The sequence below is a fragment of the Condylura cristata genome, unplaced genomic scaffold, assembly GCF_000260355.1.
Source record: "Condylura cristata isolate star-nosed mole 26May11 unplaced genomic scaffold, ConCri1.0 scaffold00002, whole genome shotgun sequence".
Taxonomy (NCBI): Eukaryota; Metazoa; Chordata; class Mammalia; order Eulipotyphla; family Talpidae; genus Condylura; species Condylura cristata.
The window spans coordinates 74,373,660-74,391,992 of record NW_004567103.1 but is presented as its reverse complement, the minus strand read 5'-3'; the positions used below and the strand labels follow the sequence as shown (position 1 = coordinate 74,391,992).

The 18,333-nt window shown below is 42.4% G+C and overlaps 1 protein-coding gene across 2 annotated transcripts in view; it reads left to right on the top strand.

Moving 5' to 3' along the window:
• MGAT5 (mannosyl (alpha-1,6-)-glycoprotein beta-1,6-N-acetyl-glucosaminyltransferase) overlaps positions 1-18,333 on the top strand; it is a 311,378-nt gene that overhangs the window by 22,906 nt on the left and 270,139 nt on the right. Inside the window, exon 1 of one of the 2 annotated variants that reach the window (XM_012728964.1) lies at positions 11,612-11,660. The exons of the other annotated variant lie outside the window; for it this stretch is intronic. The gene's annotated coding sequence lies outside the window, so the exon portion shown is untranslated. Of the gene's footprint in view, positions 1-11,611; positions 11,661-18,333 lie in introns of those variants that run through there. 2 annotated transcript variants of the gene reach the window in all.

The window sequence follows — 18,333 nt, the reverse complement described above, 5'->3', positions numbered from 1 at the left end:
CTGGTGACCTTGTTCCCTTTGCTGGAGCTCAGCTGCATGACAGCAGCAGCCATGTCAGTCTCAGTCTAGTTATTGAATCCTATACTGGACCCACTGTAAGTTCTTTGGACATTTTTGTGAATGATTTAAACTGAATGAATCAAAGGAGAGATGGGTGATGGAGGAAATGAACAGGTTCTTTGTGGATCTTATAGTTGAAAAGAGAAAATAGAACGATAAACACTCAATGTCAGTGAGTGTTTGTCTCCTGTGTGTCTTCTGTGTGTCTTCTTTACTATTCACACAAAACACTTCAGTCTGGCACTGCTGGTCACCAAATGTGTTGAGGTTTTTCCCCAAACCAAACCATTCTCCTTGATCACAGCAAGTGCCATATAATTTAACTTAATTGCAACCTGGAAATGGTGTCAGATCCCACAAGTTTTAAGGACTCAGTCCTACAAGACTGGTTCCACACCGTTTTAGATGCCAATCACAAATAGTAGGTCCTGGTGTCACCCATAACTTGTCAGATATGTCTATAAATTAGGTTTCCATAACCCCTTGCTCAGGTTTCATTAAGTTGGTAAATCAACTTTCAGGGAAACACTACCACTTGCCAGTTTACCAAAAGAAAGGATAAAGGATGCAGATTAAAAGCCAGAAGATGAGATTTAAAGAAAGGGAAGGTTCTGGGAGGGTCTGAAGTGCCAAGTGTCTGTCCTCATGGAAGGGACACATCCCTGTGGGGGATGCTTTGTCAACCTGGAAGCTCTGTAAATGTTGTACTTCAGGGCATTTTATGTAGACTTTATCATGTAGGCATGGTTAATTATAACTACATTTGCAGTTCCTCTATGGAGAATTATAAAGTGTGTGTGTGTCCGGGGGAGGGGCGGGGGGCGGGTCCCAGGCCCCATCCAGCAGACACCCATGAGCCTACCCAGAGTCATCTAATTATGCTTCTGTTATCGAGAAGTTTACAAGGGCTGCAGGAGCCCTGTTTCAGGAATGGGAGGCAAAGCTAGTATATATTTTCTCATCTGACAGTTAGTATCAGGCAAGAAGGGTGCTTAGTTCAATCTGTGCATCAGGGAAGCCTTCTTTGAGGGACAGATGGCTGAATGGAGCCTCAAAAGATATGCAGAATTTAGAGAATCCAGTGGGACGGGCATGTCAAGTAGATGGGCCATGGGCCCAAGCATGAGCTCAGTAGGCAGCTCTTCCCAGGGTCTAGAGGGCCCCAGATCTTCTGTGGGAAGGCATTTGGGTTTGCTGTGAACAGCAGAGAACTCCTGAAAATGTCCAAGCAGGGGAGTAACTTGGGCATCTTTGGGTTTCAGATGGGGTGTTCTGGCCAGTGAAGGGTGTAAGGAAGGGGAATGAGATTGACACTGCAAGTGGCAGCGTCAGTGGTCCTGGTGAGTGATCATGGGAACATGAAGTACTTGGGAGGAGAGGGTCACCCTAAATTTCTAGCATATGAGTTCCAAGACTCTTAATGGTTGAAGTTTCCACATGAGTGCAAAACTGGGCTGAACTTGGGAGACAAAGGAACCAGGTAAATGTGATTTTAGGCATTGCTTACATCAGTAGCAGTTAGAACCTGGATAGTGAATGGTATCATCCCAGGAACAATAGGGGTAAACTTGGAAGAGCTACCCTTGGAAGTTGAGCAAAAAAGAAGCCTTAGGGAAATGGGAGAAAGTCTTGGTTCTAGGTGGTAGGGAGTTGGTGGGGAGGGATGAGGTGTAAGGGTGTTATGGAGCTGCTAATCCTTACCCTCACCTTAGTGATATTATTGAGTATTTTTGAGCCCTCTTAATGTGATTGGTGCCATTTATGAGCAGGTTTTATTCTGTTATTTTTCATAAAAACCCTATGAGGTAAATGTTAATTGAGTTTCTCATTTTGCAGATAGGAAAAGCAAGGTACCATAAATCAAAATTTCCTGAAGTCATCCTTATCGCTAAGTCAGGTCTTCTACCCCCAGCCCCTTTCATCCCCTTGTGATATGAGACCTTCAAAATTTTTGTTTCATTTGTTGAAATGGAAATGTCTGGAAACCTCATGGAATAAATCAGAAACTGAGAAGCAAAGGAGGGAGCTGGAACTGTCTTGAAGGAATGGAAGGTTAAGGTGGACTTTTGATTTCTTTTTGTAAGGGGGAGATTTTGATGTATCAGGTGATAGATCACCAGTACAGCAGTACAGGGGAGAGAAGTGGCGTTGGAGGAAATTGAAGAGTGTGTGTGTGTGTGTGTGTGTGTGTGTGTGTGTGTAAATCAAGAAGGATAGAGCCCTTGTCAGAATTGAAGTTTACTTGTTTGAGGCCATCCGCAGAGAAATAGCTAAATTCACAGAGACAAAGCAGTTCAGGTTTGTGGTTGCCAGTGTCTGGGAAGACGGGGAGAATGGGAGGGAAGCTTAATGGGTCAGGGAGAGTCTTTTTGGAGTGACAGAAATATTTTGAAACTAGACAGGTACTGTATTGTGAATATACTATATGCCATGGAATTGTGTGCCTTTAAAGGGCAATTCAATGTTATATGAATTTTATTTTGTTAAAAATGGGAGGGAGAGAAGTGGGCAGGAAGCAAAGTGGGTCACATCTGATAACCAGGATTTTCTGGTTCCTGCTGGCTCCCTGTTATGTAACAGATTAATTTCCCTCATCTCTGGAATCCAGTGTGTTTGTTTACTAGAATACAAGTGCTGTGAGATTCACTCCTGGCTGCGCTTGGCATGTAAGGGGGTCCCGTAACATTTGAGTGATTGAAAGAATGGTTGAGTGAATGGGTGAGTTTAGTGTCTGAGGTTAGTAAAAGGAAATAGAACTGACTGACGGCCAGAGAAAGTTTTGAGTTCCACATCTTAAAAGATTTGGGAAAGATGAGAGCATCTTGTTCACTGGTAACAATGTTCATGTGTTTACTGTGTACTCACCCACTTTTCCTGGAAATGCTGAACTGCCTGAATACAGAAGACAATGAGTTTGGTGTTATGAGTTGAGGATTTTGCTGGGTGATGACAGCGGTGAGACACAGATTGGGGGTGAACAAAGCACTGGTGATAAATGACTTGAAGGGACACTGCAGAGAGGGCTGTGTACTTGGAGGAAATGCACAGACGTGATTACAGGGTACTCAGATAGGAAGGACCTGCCATCAGTGTTGGGAGTGGGTACTAAGACAGCTTGACCTAACAAGACGGGAGGAATGTGGCTCAGCTAAGTGAAGGTGAAGGTCCCTGGGACCTGAGCTATCATTTATGTTTCAAGCTTCTGATGATGAGTTCTACAATGTTGTTCTTAGAACCAGCCTTTGAGGTGTGGGGAGGAAACATGCAAACATGTTTCTCTTCTGCTCAAAACGCTAAGGACTCAAGTTTTAGTAATAGTGATCAGTTGGCAGCAGTAGATGTTTATTTATTAAATAAATAAACATATATTAGGGGTGCAAGCTCACTTAGGTCCTTGGATGACTTCTGTGAGAACTCTGTCCTATGGGAGGCAGGTCACAGTGTGCGCTGAAATAGAAACCCTGTGTCTCTGTCACTGGTTCCTGGCTCATCTTTCTACCTCCAGACAGGGCATAATGTTTCCCTGAGGGAAGACTCAATCAGTAATGCTTGGTGCATAACCCCTTCCACATAATCCAGGCCACGTGCTGAATAGTCCATGTAGAATGTGAAGAGTCACCAACTTGAATCATTTCTGGAATTCAGCCTCCCCAACACCCACCTGTTTTTTGTTTGTTTGTTTTTGAAAATTGGACTTGTTGGCCTTTTTTATTCTCTTCTCCTGACTTCTTGGATATTCATTGATATTGTTCTCCCTGCACCTCCCCCTCCCCACCCCTAGAGATTAAGGCCTAGGGAAGTTGTTTTATTTTTCATGAACCTGGGATGATTTTTTCTGAACCTTGCTATTTGAGCTGAAAGTAACTTATAACATCCCAGGGGTGAAGGGAGGAAAAGAAAGAGCATGTGCAACCTGACTTTCAGTTCTGACTGCTGTTGGGAGCTATGTGCTCCTGGGAAAATCACCAGATCTCTCTGCCATTAGTTTCATTTTGCAATTAGAGAGATAAAAAAGAAAATCAAAATAAAATAAATAAAATTGGAGAGGGAATGATCTGATAAGGTTGTGGGGAAAATTAAGGATTTAATGTTGTATGTGAATGTCCTTAAACTTACTAAGACTCAGGAAATGCTTATTCTTTCTCTTTCACTACCTTCACCTTTCCACTTTCACTTTTACTTGACCCTTGTCCATTTCCACCGTGCTGGAAAAGAATGATGAGCTCAAAGTGTAGATCTCTGAGACTTTCTGATGGTCCCATGATGTTGATTCGACTCCTCTTTTCCTTGTGATCTCTCTTTTGTGGGTTTCTCTTCCACAGTTTTTATTCACTTTAGGGAAAGTTTGGGATACCCTAAATTCTGCTGTGCTCAATGGATGCTAAAGCAATTCATTAATTCTGAACGCCTATATTAGTAAATTCCTTCATGAGGTACTGATTTCATTGGGGGCAGAAAACAACATAAAGTCACCCTAACCTATTTTAGACATTAAATCAAAGGACATCAGTTCAGAAAACTTTTGAAATTGTTTGAGTTGGGACTTTTCAAAATTCCCCCTGTAGTTATGAAGTGGGACCTTTCCCATTTGAAGACAATGATGTTGCTGGTGGCTAGGAGACCCTCTCCAACATGCTGGTGGAGCACATAGGCTGGATTTGTGGAACTGCAGGGTGCCCCTGCCCGCTCTGTATTCCTTCCCATGGCTGGATGCTGGCTACTGCCGCAGGATCTGCCCATGCCATTCTCTCCTTTATTTCCTCAAAATGTTGTGTTACTTCACACATGGAAGGAGAATCAAGGCAGTTTAAAAAGTCATTCTGGAGTCTTGAAAAGTGTAAGTGTAAGAAAATAGTGACTTAACTGAGTCTGTTGCTAGGACATGTGGGTGAGGTGGTCTTTCCTCACCGCAGGAAAATGTTTTATTGTGTACTTAAGAATAACTACTTACTAATTTATTTACTGGAGTTTCAACATAGCCGTTAAGGTATTTGGAGTTTCCTTCTTTTTTTATTTTACTGAGAGTGTTTTCAGAACACCAGACTCTACTTGAAGTTGCTAGTCATTTTCTTTCTATGTTAGTAAGATGGAACAATAGCACAATATGTGAGCATTAGAACTAATTCAGGAAGATAACCTGGTGCTGTACCTGAAGGGTAGTGTCCACTCACTACATGGTGAATACTATTTTAAATTCAGATTAAAGAAATAAAAGTATTCAGGTTCTATGCAGGGAGAGTAGCTCTGTATGAAAAAGAGCCTATTGATTAAACATTTAGAAAGTTAAAAAAAAAAAAAAGCCCTCCTTTCAAGTCCCAAGATATTGGCACTCATGTGATGGATGTCTTGAGGCTGATAAAACAGTTGAGTCTTTTTAGCAGAAGAAAGAGACCCTTTCACATGAAGTGGTCTTTGAAAAATATGCTATAGTTAAAATATACAGTGTCATTGGTTTTCAGGAAATGGACATTTTTCATGTCTGGAAGAATCTTATAGAGTTAGCTAATTAAAAAAAAAAAAAAAAAAAGGAGGGCTCTCCCTGGTGGTGCAATGGGTTAAAGCACTGTGTTATGAAGCTCACTGAAACCACTGCAGCACCTTGATCCCCAGCCAGGGAGCTCATCCACATGGCATAGTAGACCTCTTCTGACCTGCCCACTGATTGCCTCAGCAGTGGACTTTGTCAATCTGCCTGTTCTACTCCCCACTCTGTCTCTGGTGAATCCTCTCACCCACAACATCTCTGGCCTGTACCCCAGTTCTGTAAGCATAAATAAATAGCTTAAAAAAAAAAAAGAACAGCTTCTAAGAAATTAACATGTGATAAGGTAGTTGATTTTGTCCTTATTTTTTGCAGTGTTACAGTGTTGATAGAGCCATATTTGGATGAGCAAGTTTTGGAAATATTCTCTAACAGTACTCTCTACCCTCCCTTTGGACCTCAGAATCTGTGAACTTTGAATGGGAAACATGTCCATCTTTTTACATATTGAATTCTAACTGAAATCTGGTATTTTATTCAGCCATGAACACAGGCAACATGCCAAAATACTAAACTATCCAGACTTCCAATAAATACTTACTGCAGTAGTCGTTGTATGTATCTTCACATATTATTTATACTCCTCAGTACTTTCAGGTGGTAGTAAACAACAGAGCGCCCTTAAGACCTTGTAACTTGGTATATAAATAAAGAAGCTCTCACTTACCTATTCATAGTTTAAAAACATGTGGCATTTAAATCTAAGTACAAAATTCTGTTTTGAAATGTTTTGTGTCTCAGGATTTCTGTTACCTGATTAGATAAGGAGTTGGGTTCCAGGTTGATGATGAACTTGCCTTGTCATCCCTTGTTAACCTACTTAACAAAAGTCTTACACATGCATTGGATTTAATTTTATTTGCAACAGTAATTATGTTTAGAGTAAGAGCCAGTATCTGAGCTCCTGGTACAGAACAGAATTCCCCAGAGGATTTGAATGAAAACAAAAGCCAGGAAGATATTTGAGAAGCAGCAAGGTACCCTGAGACACCCAGAGATTACAGTAGTGGGAAAGCACTATCTTCCCTAGTCATGAAAGGACAAGGGGAGGAAGTGGAATCTCTACCATAGTTGCCAGTGAGATTTGGAACCATAGGGTGACCACCCAGCAGGAGCTTTTGTCAAAGAGAATGGAATCTGATGATGTGGCAACTAAGGAAAAAGGGATTTGGGAAGAAATACCCTGACCTCTGACCTCCTGTTTTCACTCAGGTCCTCTGCTTCTGTTGCCTGAACCAATGGGCAACGAGCAGGCAAGAGGGCTTAGGTGACTAGTCTATTGGTGTCAGATTTCAGAGCACAGAATTGTCCCAGAAAGGATGGCCACAGAACAGACTAACTGATGGGCATCACATGCTCATAGTACTGAGTGTGAGATGGTATAGAGGAAGTGTTTTCTTCTTCCTGTTGCTTCTTAGGATTTGGATAACAGCTTGTTTGCTCCACTCTTCGATAACAGCAAGGTCACAGAGGCACAGAGAAAGGAAGAGATTCACCTACTGGAAAAAAAAAAAAAAACAAAAACACCTCCAATTAAGATGTCATATTTTCCTGAAATCTGACTCTCAATGTCTGTGTCGAGAAGTTCTCCCTGTAAACTGCCCCTTTAGTTCATGGCTGCCACAGGCAGGACACCAAAGACATGGAAGTCCAGCAAAGGGAATGTCATCCCTGGAAGTTGTAAGACCACACTGATGCTGGAGTAACTTCACCCACTATTCTGCAGGGCAGCTTTTCAAAGCTCATGAGAAGCCCAGGTTGCTTTCATCATTTGGTCCTTCCAATATATTTAGAAAGTGAGAAAATGCAGAGCTTGGGGTTAGAAACACCATAGGGAACTTTAAATGTTTGTGTGTAAGAACTGAATGTTAAAAGACACAAAAAAATATACTACAGCCTAATCATGCTTTTCACAAGATAATATAGGAGTTATAAAAACAAGGAGACAACATAAGGGTGGTGATGTCTGGTAACTGTCTTTTGTTTCAACCCCATTGTTGTGTCTATGAGTACTGGATCTCAGGCTGTTGGGAATTGTGCTCTTGCCAAATCTTTACCCCACTCCTCCATGTTCTGTACCCTTTTATTCCTTGTGTTACCCCTATACCTTCTGAAATACAGGTTTGGAAATAGTGGTCTAGAGACTGGGTGGTGCAGAGACTTGGGTGATGAATGTAGTAAACTGTGTTTTATCTTCAAGTTACTTGCAGATATGATGGGGACTTTAGTTTAAAGGAAAGTATGAATCATTTTCAGACCTCAGGTCTATATCAGCAGTGCATTAACAAAATAGGGCAGTGGTTTTCCAACTTCAGTTGTATAAGAAAGATCGAAGGAGCTTTTTAAAAGGGCAGATCTTGGATCTGCTCCAGGGGCATGGAGTTCATCTTTTTAATCAACACCCAGATGGTTCAAGAAATAGAGCTTAGGAAACACTATGGCATGAGATTTTGACCCTGTAATCTTTTTATAAAGGGCTGAGGTTCGACCATGAGATCTTTGATCTATTTTTTGAAAATCAAATTCTTTCTGGACCTTTTTCCAGGCTCTTCTTTTGGTTTATTTTGTTTTGATGCCTGTACTCAAGGCCACTTGTCATTGACAGGACAGATGCACAAGAAGTAATTTCTTTGGAGAGGGATCCTGCTGTCACTTGGTGGGAGATGCTGTCTTGTTTAAAAACAGGGAAAAATCTCCTCCCCATGAACTCGGTGGTCTCCCTGAAGAGGCTGGAAAAGTAATCCAATGTTGTCTACTTGTTTCAAGCCTGTGTTGTTATTAATCCTGTTACAAATGATAATGTTTTCCATTTACAGGCTGGCTGTCTCAGAGGAGTTTTATGTATTGTATACTAGACCCTGCTGGGTGATTAAGCCACTCACTCCGTGTCTTACAGCCACTTGAGGACAATTTGCTCATAGCAGAATACTGCACTTCTTAGAGAGTTTTCTGTGAGGCATAGTTGCTTCTGCTTATGTTCCTTGGGGAAGAAGAGTCCTCTGCACCCAATTCTGTGGGGTCAGGCCCAGAGAAATAAGCTTCTTCTTCCCATCCTTTTCCCTCTATCTTTCTACATCATTTGAGACTTCTTGACTCCTTCAAATAGGGCACTGGCAGGGCTGGAACTCTTTCTATTTAAGGTTCATCATCCTATGGGGAAAATCTATGAGAATTCTTGTTAAACAAGTTAAATTAATACTTCTATAAGTCAGAGGAAAACATAGCATTTACCAGGCTTTAAAGTTTCAGTTTTGAATACAGAGACTTTATGGCTGATTATGGCAATGAGTTCAAGGATGAGGATTTTGGGACAAATGAGTAGTAGGGAAATGGGCACTACTCAAAAGAAAGTTTCAGATGGGGCACTTCTACAATGTTATAAAGTCTTTCCAAAGTCTGACCCCCCCCCCATGACCTTCATACAGCTGTAATGAGTGGGGGCTATGACTGGTTTATGTACAAGATGGCCCTTCCAGTGCCCGCCATTCCCTCCCTTTTTTCAAGAGGCCTGCCATACTCATCTGGCCTGTCCATGCTGCACCCAGGCACACAGACCAGATGGCAGAAGCAAGAGTCACTTAAAAGAAATGGAGCCATGTGTTCCCCTGAGGAGATGAAGCCAGAGCCTCCCTTAGTTGGTGAGGGTGGTCCCCACTGCCAACACATAGCTCTCAGTCAGTGTCTGTGATTCCTAAGCTCTGTGAAATGACTGGGTGAACCTTTTTTTTTTAAGGTTTATTTATTTATGCATACAGAACTACTGGGATACAGGCCAGAGGTGTGGGGACGATAGGAGGATTCACCAGAGACAGAGCAGGGAGAAGAACAGGCAGATGTACTGAAATACAGGGTTGACAGGAGCAGTGGGCAGGTTAGGAAGGGTCTGCCATACCATGTGGTCCACCTTTGTGCCAGGGATTGAACTTGTGTTACAGTGGCTGTGGTAGCTACATAGTGCTGTGCTTTAACCTGTTGTGCCACCAGGGAGGGCCTGGGGTGAGTCTCTTAATGTAAAGTCAGGGAATACTGACTTCACCCTTCATTCTACATCAAGCTGAATGCCTGGCCGCTCCAGGACTCTTGCTTGTTGTTTTAGGAAGTAATAGGTGGGAAGTTAAGTTGCAGGTGGGACTTCCACTTCAAATGCAAGCCTCTCTCACAGACATGCTGTTGTACCCTTTGTCATGAACAGCAGGACAGTCAGAGTAATGAAAAGAAATTCTGCTGCCAGAATGCTAGCTGAAAGCTTCTTTTTCATCTAGGTTTGCATATGATCAGTGCTCATGAGGGTACCGTGTGGTGTGGTGTCTTGGCCACTTGTGGCTTTTCCTGATGGATAATGATAATCATTCTACACAAAGAGCAGGCTTGCCTCAAATTTCTGAGTTTAAGTACAATGACAGGGATTGAAGAGGTCAAGGATGATATTTTGGTTACAGTGATAGTCCTGTGTTTTGGTTATTTGCATGGGGCAAGGAGCCCCCTTTTAATTTCTCATTTTGGTTCTCAGATGGAAGATGCATGGAGTGGATTAGGGTGTACCAGTATTGTTCAGAAGTTTTAGAACCTGTTAAGTTGCCCCTGGCAGAGTCCACTCATTCTGTCACTCAGTCATTTCTCTTACCTGGGCATCTCTACTACCACCATTCTGGCCCAGGCCACAGCTTGCTGTTGGCTCAGATGCAGTAGCTTCCTCTTGTATTCTCTCCTCTCCTTCAACACAATATCCACATCTGAAAACGCAAAACAGATCATTGCTTACCACCCATCTACTGATTCTTCTCTCTCCTACTCAGAAAGTGTAGCAAGGTAATGGAAATCCTTGGGTTCTGAAGTTGATCTGATGAGGTTCTGATCCTGTACTGGCTGGGTAACTTGGGGTCACTTAACTTCTGTCCTTACCTGTAAAATGGGGAAGCTGGTGATAATAGAAAAATTATTTATATGTTTATATGGAGCATTTAGAACAGTGTCTGGCATATACAGGGACAGTAAGTGATGAATAAATGTTGGTTATTATTTTTATTGTCAAAATATCTGCTTAAAATTCAGGGCATCTTTATAAGTTTAGACTCCAGCATGGACTCTTTTATTTTTTTTTTTAAGATTTTTTTTATACATACAGAACAGGGGTACAGGCCAGAGGTGCAGGGGCGGTGAGAGGATTCACCAGAGACAGAGTGGGGTGCAGCACAGGCAGATCTACAAAGTACACTGCTGAGGGGAGCATCAGGCGGGTCAGGAGAGGTCTGCTGCGCCATGTGAGTCACCTCCGGGACATGCAGGGATCGAACTCATGAAGTGGCTTCAGTTTCTTAGTGCTGTGCTTAGCCCTCTGTGCCACCAAGGAGGGTCCTGCAGGAACTCTTAAAAGAGCCCATAAGGTACAGAGGCTGGGTACCTTCTGGAACCTTATCTCTCCATTACCCTCCCACTCCTTCTGTCTTTTGTCTACACTGGCATCTTTCAATATCTTTGAAAAACCAACTCTCTTCTGCATCAGGGTTTTTGCACACACTTTACTCTATTGAGAATATTTATTTCCTTCCCTCTTTTCCCTGGCTATGGGGTATGTGAAATAATCAGGCTTTTTACGTTGCTGGTCTCTGTGGCTATCACCTGCAGCTCTGATGCAGAAGGTACTTGGAAGCATGGGTGGAGGGCACGTGTGCCTGATTGTGGACACCTGCGGTGTGGAGTGGGCGTGCATAAGTGGGCACACCTGGGCCTGTGGGCTGAGGCTATAAGGCCGCATCTCACAGGGGCAGGAAAACAGCTACAGCATGAGGCTATGAGAGGAGACGACCACGAGAGAACACCAGAGAAAGCCCAGAGAAAAGAGTAGTTAGAGATTAAAGGGGGCTCAACTTGCTGTCTCCCTCCTGGCTTATATCTCCTGCATACCATTGAAACAATGGCAGTGATGCTAAGGACTCCAAAATTCTTCAAATTTCTAGAACTGACGGTAAACCTACCCGGCCTGGGATGGTTGCAAAACTTCTGGCCTCCTTCATGTCACCATAGTCCCTTCCTCAGGATGGCTCCCTCCACCACCCAGGTAAAAGAAGTTCACCATCCTTCTGTTTTGCCCCTCCCTTTACTTTTCTTTTGCAGTGTTTGCCATGATTTGTAGTGCTGAATTCATTTGTATGTTTTATTTTGTTGGTGTCTTTAAAATTTCTTACATTTTAAGCTCCATGAAGCCCACATGGACCCTAAGCACATAGTGTGTTGCACAGGCCTCGCCGTGCTGCTTCCTGTTGATGAGTAAATGCTGCTCCCCCAGCCAACTTCTCCTGGGCCCAGAGATGATGCACATACTGTTTATTTGGAGAGAAATTCCAAATAAACTCCCCCCTCTGCCCCAGTTCTAGTTTGTAATTTTCTTTTTTTTATTTTAAATATATTTATTTTACATCATTCTTCATTTTGTATATTTTTTTCAATTCCGTTGTAATCCCCATGGACTTCCTACCACCAATTCCCCCATATGCCATCACCATAGTCCTGTGCTCTTTTCCCGCCCCACTTTTGATCCTATTCCCCTCTTTATCCCTACAGAATATCTCTGGTTTATAGTTGTTCATTGTTTTTTTGCTTTTACTTTATTACAATTGCGTCTCCCCCCCCCCATCCCTGATGTTCTTGCTATGAGTGAAACCACTTGGTGTTTTTCTTTTTCTTTCTGGCTTATTTCACTAAGCATGATCCCTTCCAGCTCCATCCATGTTGCTGCAAAAGGATGAGTTTATCTTTTTTGATTGTTGAGTAACATTCCATTGTGAATAAGTACCACATCTTCTTCATCCAGTCATCTATTTTTCAGCATCTGGGTTCTCACTTTCCAAATATATTTCTATACCACAGGCCATGGGTCTCTAACAAGTTCCCAGACCATACCTGTGCGGGTTTAGGTCATGCTTTGGTAACACCTGGTGGAAGCACAGAGACAGAAAATCAGAAGTGCCCAGAGGTCTCCTAGATAACAGAATGCCACAGGAGAAAAGACTGAAAAGCAACTATCGTGGCTTTTTTGAGTGATGGATATGAGTGTGTCCTAGTGCTGTCCTGCTGTGTTTTGTGTCAGGTGATTATCTCAAGTGGGAAAAATTTCTTGTTCTACTTTATTGCTCCAGTGGTTCAATCTAGGAGATAGAAAGATTTCAGGTGCAGGATCCTCAGGAGAAGAATGATTTAAAGGAGCATGTTGTAGTTGTAAAGACTTCAAGGCAAGGGCTGAAGTAGATTTTGGATAGTCATTGACAGCAACTTCTGCAACAGTTCCCTCTAGAAATCCTTCTTGTAAAGGACTCTTTAGTGGGCCTTGGCGAGTTCTTCTTGGCTGACTAAGAATCAGAAGAAAGCTCTTACATTTATCAGTGACCCTGAAGCATGGATCTATTCCAACCCATCACACACACACACTGTGGTGTCTGTATGGACCCCATTGGCCCCTCATCCCTACAAGTCAGGGAGAGGATAGTGTTGCAGAGCAGGGCTGTGAGCCTCAGAAAAATACCGTTTGTTGGGAGCTGCTACCTAAAGAGAGCTGGACTTTTAAGAGAATACCTGCATAATGGAGTTGCAGGATGTTAGGAGTGCTGAAAACAGACCTTCTTTCCAGAATTGACTCCTGTTCTCTCGGGATGTACTGGCTTGTGTGCATGTTCCCTACTAACCAGGAAAACTTGTTTTCAGCAGTAACTTGTTAATCTATATAAGCAAAAACACACTTGCATGCTATTTTCTTGTTGCTTTGTTCTCATCTTTAATGAAAACTTGGGCTGGGAGAGTGAAAGACAGAGCTGCCTTCGATGGCTCTCTTCCAACCTTCCCTACTGCAAATTCATTTAGACTCCAAGTCTTCATTAATGGCAGAGAACTTTATCTGCTGCCCTCACTGCAGCACTATTGTGATGCTGTTTCTAGTAAGTAGCTTCTCATAGGGTTTTGTTTTGTTTTCCTTTTATGGGGATGGTGTCCTCCACGAAAGGGTAAAGATGTCAGGGTAAAGCAGAAGAATCAAGTTCAGAAGGCTTTCTAGTCTTCATGGTTGTGACCACGAGCAAGCAAGTGATTGAACCTTTAAACTTCAATGTCATCCTTTATCACACCTGGACCAGGGAAACATTTATTTCTAGGGTTCTTGGGAAGTTAAAATACTTGTGAAAGTGGTGGAATCCAAACAGTTTATAATGCAGTTAAGAGTATTGTGGGGATGTTAAATCTTGGTTTTAACATAACATAAAAGTTGTGTAAGACTTTAACATTAGGGAAACTAGATGAGGAGTATACAACTTTCCAATAAACGTAAATTCATTCCAAAACTATTTTTTTAAGTATTATATTTTATTCTGGTTTGCCAGAACTGGGGTAGGTCAGAGGTGCTGGGGTGGGGGTGAGCAGATTCACCAGAGTGGGAGCAGAATAGGTGTATCTACTGAAATCCACTGCACAGGGGAGCAGGGAGGAGACAGGAGAGTTCTGCTGTGCCATGTGGGTCAGCTCCCTGGCTGGGGATTGAATTCATCTGCAGTGGCTGGCTACTCTCTCACCAAACTGCCACCCTTTCATAAGAACACTTGAAATTACATTGGGCCCACCTCTGTAATATGGATAGTCTATTCATCTAGCAGTCTTAATTTAATCATATCAGCAAAGACCTTCAGTAGGTTATGGGAACTGGGGCAAGGGCATCTCTGGGAGGCTACTCTTGTGCTCACCACAAGTAAGTTGTCTTCCTCCTTTTTTTTTTTTTTTAAATTTGTCTTCATTTGTAGTCCCTTACACAGCCCCAGATAGGAGAGATCTATCAGTTTTTTTTTTTTTTTTTTTTTTTTTGCCTTGGTTGTAGCTTATCCTCAAAGGGCAGAGAGAGAAGCTTTTTCTCCAGCCCTGCCCCTTAAGACTTGAGCAATTTGTGAGTGGATGCCAGGGTTCCTGGTAGATTGTAAAATACACCGTGTTGTTGCAGTTTTATCCATCTGCTGACTATACTCTAGTTCTTCAGCCACAGACCCATTATTTCTGGGCACATAAATGGTGACAACAAGTCTTGCTAAGTACTCACAGTTGGGTCTGAAGGCTGAGACCACCTCACTTCTTATGAATAGACTCTGGATTGCAGAAGACTCTGGAAGTCAGTTTTCCTCACTTGTTTGTTCAGGGCCTTATGTCTGCCCCTTCGGTTCTTCTCTTGCCTATCTCTGTAAATCTGAGCTCTCTAATTTGGTAGCCATTAGCCAAGTGTAGCCATTGAACATGTGAAGTGTGACTAATTAAAATTGAGATGTGTTGCATGTTAGTCTGGCTAGTGCAGAAGTGCAGCCCAGACAACATGAAGACCTTAATTTTCACTTTTGTGAATTGCCATCTGGCTTGTCCAAGCCACTCAGGATGCTGATGGCAGGTGGGTGCAACTTTTGGAGATGGGGATGGAAGGATTAGGATCATCTGTGTTGTGTTGACACAGCCCCTGCACCTGATGGTGGTTGTTGGCCTTAACGGTGATTCTCTTCTCTAGCACTCCAGTGAAAGGACAGGTGGTAGAGAGTAGCTGAGAGGATACAGCCAGTACAGAGGTTATAACAGTCTGGTCAGATAGCTGGGATCAAATCCTGGCTTCACTATCTGTTGGCTGAGGGTTGGTGTGGGCCGCTTTAACTCTAGGCCTCAGTTCTTTTCATCTCCTAACAGGGATTGTTAAAAGTTACATGGGACTTCTGTCTGGTTAGTGAGTTTTCAGTTTTTCTTGCTGCTGCTGTCAGGATCATTGGTGTTAGCTGGTGCTTCTCATGAAGTGCAAGCTTGGATCAACCATAGAATCCAGCTGACTTAACAGATTAGGGAGAAACACCTGAAAGCCCTGGCAGCAGGCTTGGGAAGGACAGCTGGAGGTGTGGTGGGAAGAAGGTAAGGAAGCCTACTGCCATGACCTCCTCATGGTATTTGGGGATGGGCAGCAAGTTTAAAACCCTAGAGAAATTGAGCCTTTAGTGAAACCACAGCTTTTTCATCCTGTATTCTAATCAGCCTACTTTGGAGGGAATGGTTACCAGTCCCTGTGTGACTGAGTAAGAGCTTTGGAGGCAGAGCAAGACCAGTGCCTTGAGAGAGGGTTTGATGTGGGGCGCTGGACTGAGCTAGTAGCAGGGTAAGAAAGAGATTGCCTACCCTTGTGGAATCAGATCCTTGCCAAGAAGAGGCATATTTCTAGTGGGATCCTGGTTACTTGGTAACTGCTAACTTCTGAATGCTGGCCTCCTGCCGTTCCCCTCCCCCAGCAATTGAGGGACCTGAGCCAAGGATTCATTCACCCCTTGAGACTTCAGGGACCCTAGACTGGCTTCTAGGGAGATGAAGCCAGGAACCACAGGGCCCTTAGGAAAAGGGGAGTTGGGAGTTCAGGGCTTTTGTTTGCTCTCACTTTTCCCTCAGAGTTTTCAAAACTTGCAAATTGACCTGAAAGAGTAGAATTTGTCTTTCTTCCCACAAAGGGTGTAATCCTGGTTGAGAACTGCCTTTCCTGAAGCTGTAAAGTTTCATTCACTTATTCATTCTAATCAGTGGATTTTTTTCAGTGCCTTGGGCTTGGTTGTTTGAATGGTTTTAACCATAGATAATGTAAAAAAGAAAAAGTAACTGACAGTACTACTGTATTTCAGGAGTTGCCTCACTAGTGTTCTGTATAAAAATGAGTAGATACTTAAGAGACTGAAAGGGATTAAAAAAAAAAAAAAGAGGGTGCATATATTTGCCTAAGGAAATGGATCTCCACGAAATCTTCATTGTAATTTTTCTTATTTTACTGGGTGAGGACTGAAGAGATGAAGGTTTTCAGCTGAGAGGCTTTAACTTCAGATTACAGCCTGGTTTGCAGACTTAAAGAATGACTAGAAGCAGATCACAGTGATATCTGTTTTAAGTACATGTTTTTTCCCCCTTTCTAGTTGTATTTTGACTAAATGAAAATCACATTTAGTAAATGCCACTTAATTGAGTTGCACACTTAGGTACTGGGAACTTGAAATATATTTGCTCATTTAATTCTTGGACTAATCCTTTGGAATTGGTTGTTAATTCCACTTTATGGATAAAGATATAGAAAATTGAGTTGATGAGTAATTTTCCTAATGTCCTACAAGTAGGATCTCATTCAGAGAGTTGGGATTTGAACCTAGGTCTGGTGTTCTAATCCAGCAGTACCAATACTGTATTTTAGCATTCTCCAATAAATTTCTCAAGTATTTTAATTACAGGAATCTTCTAAATAACTCTTTCCAAGTCAGGTGTCATCAAGGGTGGGATCACTTCTGTCTGTCTCCTGCCACTAGATTATCATTGCCACCAAAGTTTGTCTCACTGTGTATCATCCAATTTATATGGAGCAGTTTATGAGAGTGATTGTAGGTGATAAGTCATTAGCAAGTTGGTTTTCTTGCATTGGTTTCTTTAATAATTAGAAATCAGAGGCCAAAACTGGGAACTTTGCTTTGCCAAAGAGGGATAACAGAGATAACAGAGCCCAGCTGAAGAGAGATTTGATGAGGATGTCTCAGGGATGCCCTGGCATGGGTGGTATATGTGGTTGTTTCGCCATTAATTCTGATATTTATCTACAAATAACCTAACTCCTCAAACAGTGTTATGCCTTAATATATGTGATCTGAAGTCATAAATATGTGATCAGTCTGATGGAGCCCCTGATTGGGTCTGTGGTGAAGCTTTGACCTCCTGCATGGTGTTCGTAGGATATTTGATGGAAAGATAGCATTCAGAAATACCTTTCTATCAGAGCTGTTGAATGGAAGTCTGCAGCAATGCAGATACTGTCTTTGCGATCCAGTGATTGTCTTTGTGATCCAATGGGCCATAGTCCCAAGAAATTTTGACACTTAATTGTGGTAAGTATGAGGAATCAGGCTCTTTATTTTAATGTGAATTTAAATATTGGATAACGTGCCCTGTCTGGTGGTGCAGCCAGTTAAAGCACAGCACTAAGAAGCTTAAGCCACTTCCACATGTGTTTGATCCCCGCCTGCCCCAGAGGTGATCACATGGCGTGGTAGACCTCTCCTGACCTGCCTGCTACTCCCCTCAGCCGTGTTCATCAGTTGGCCTGTTCTGCTCCCCACTGTCTTCGGTGAATCTTCTCACCGCCCCTGTACCTCTGACCTGTACCCCAGTTCTGTAAGGCATGGATGAATGAATCTTTAAAAATAAATAAATAAATATTGGATAACACTGATGCCCTATTGTGCATGATGGTCTTTGTTGGTCAGAAAGTATTTTAGTGGGCATTAGAAGGTCCAGTAAACAATCAGATTGTGAAATTGTAGTAATTAAATCTTGGGAGTCAAAGAAAACCTGGATCAGTTGGCATTGTAGTAGACAGGGATGTTTCCCACAGAAAGATGGCATGCTCAAAACTTTCAGTCTTCTGGAATAACATACAGGTAGTCATAAATGTTCTGTTACTCATATTCTCAGGAAAGTAGTGTGGTATGGAAGACTCAGGCTTGGGATCTTGACAGACTTGTGTGAAGATGGGATCTATGTAACGATTTAGGTTTCTGAGTCTTGTTTTGTCATCTACAAAATGTGGGAAATAGCACTTGAAAGAGCAGATACATTATGCAAAGCTCCTAGTATTTCGGCACATAGTAGGTTCTCAGTGAGGCATTATTACTGGTAATAGGGTTGTGTGTACATACATATATGTGTGTGTGTGT